We start from the raw sequence: 1,388 nt of genomic DNA on the forward strand, positions 1-1,388 counted from the left end.
CATACCAAACATATCAATCAAGATTTTCAGTAATTTTACTGCAACATTACTTATATATATATCAAATACAGTAATCAACATTATTGATAATTTAATTGTGGCAATCTATATTGAAAGTAATTCATATTACCTTCTAAGATTGTCTGGTGATGCACCAAATGCAACCTAAGAGTAGATCTCACTCGCTCGTGCTCTCATGGTCTCACTGTTGGCCTTCAATCGGACATAAGGACATTAATTGCTCAGCCGTATGAATATTATTCTAGGAAAGCCAGATTTCTTTCCTCATAATTTAAATATTACTAGTTTATTATATGTATTTTAAAAATATCTATGATTCATACATGTTATCTATTTAAAATATTTATGATTCTAAATAACATATATTTATCTATTTTAGTGTGTATAAATATTTTATTATATATATTTTTCTTAATCCCAACGTAGAAGCCTCCATTTTAAAACAGCTTTCTATGATTTTAAACATAATTCCTACCCAAGCTTTCAAAATGCCACCTCCTATCTCACCAAGCTAACGTTCAGAAAGTAAAAAAAAAAAGGATATATGACACCATAAGCTTTGAGTCTTTGTTTATATGTATTTTAAAGATATCTATGATTCATGCATGTTATCTATTTAAAATATTTAGGATTCTAAATAATACATATTTATCTATTTTAGCATGCATAATTTTATTACATCTATTTTTCTTAATCTCAATGCGAAAAATCTTCATTTTAAAACTGATTTCTATGATTCCAAGCATAATTCCTACCCAAGCTTTTAAAACACCACCTCCTATCTCACAAAGCTAACATTTAAAAAGTAAGGAAAAGGATATATAACACCATATATGAGCCTTAAGTCTATGTTCATATGTATTTTAAAAATATCTATGATTCATGCATGTTATCTATTTAAAATATTTATGATTCTAAATAATATATGTTTATCTATTTTAGTGTGTATAAATATTTTATTATATCTATTTTTTTTAATCTTAATGCAAAAATCTCTATTTTAAAATTAATTTCTATGATTCCAAACATAACTCCTATCCAAATTTTCAAAACACTACCTTCTATCTCACAAAGGTAATACTCAAAAAGAAAGAAAATGACATATTATATTATAAGCCTTGAGTCTCTGTTTCTCTCGTTCTGTGGTGGTGCAAGCTAACATGACACACATTTGGCCCTTGAGTTGAGTAGCATGAGAAAAGTCTTGTTGATGCATCCACATTATAGTTCAAAAAGATGGAACAGTCCAGTGCAACTCTCACACCATGGATCTGGTATCATATTCATGTTCATTATTAATCTCTTCCCTTCCGCCGCATCAAAATAAGTGCCCGTAACCTGCACCCCTCGGCCCACCACTAAGCATT

Source organism: Elaeis guineensis, chromosome 5 (assembly GCF_000442705.2).
Source record: "Elaeis guineensis isolate ETL-2024a chromosome 5, EG11, whole genome shotgun sequence".
Classification (NCBI taxonomy): Eukaryota; Viridiplantae; Streptophyta; class Magnoliopsida; order Arecales; family Arecaceae; genus Elaeis; species Elaeis guineensis.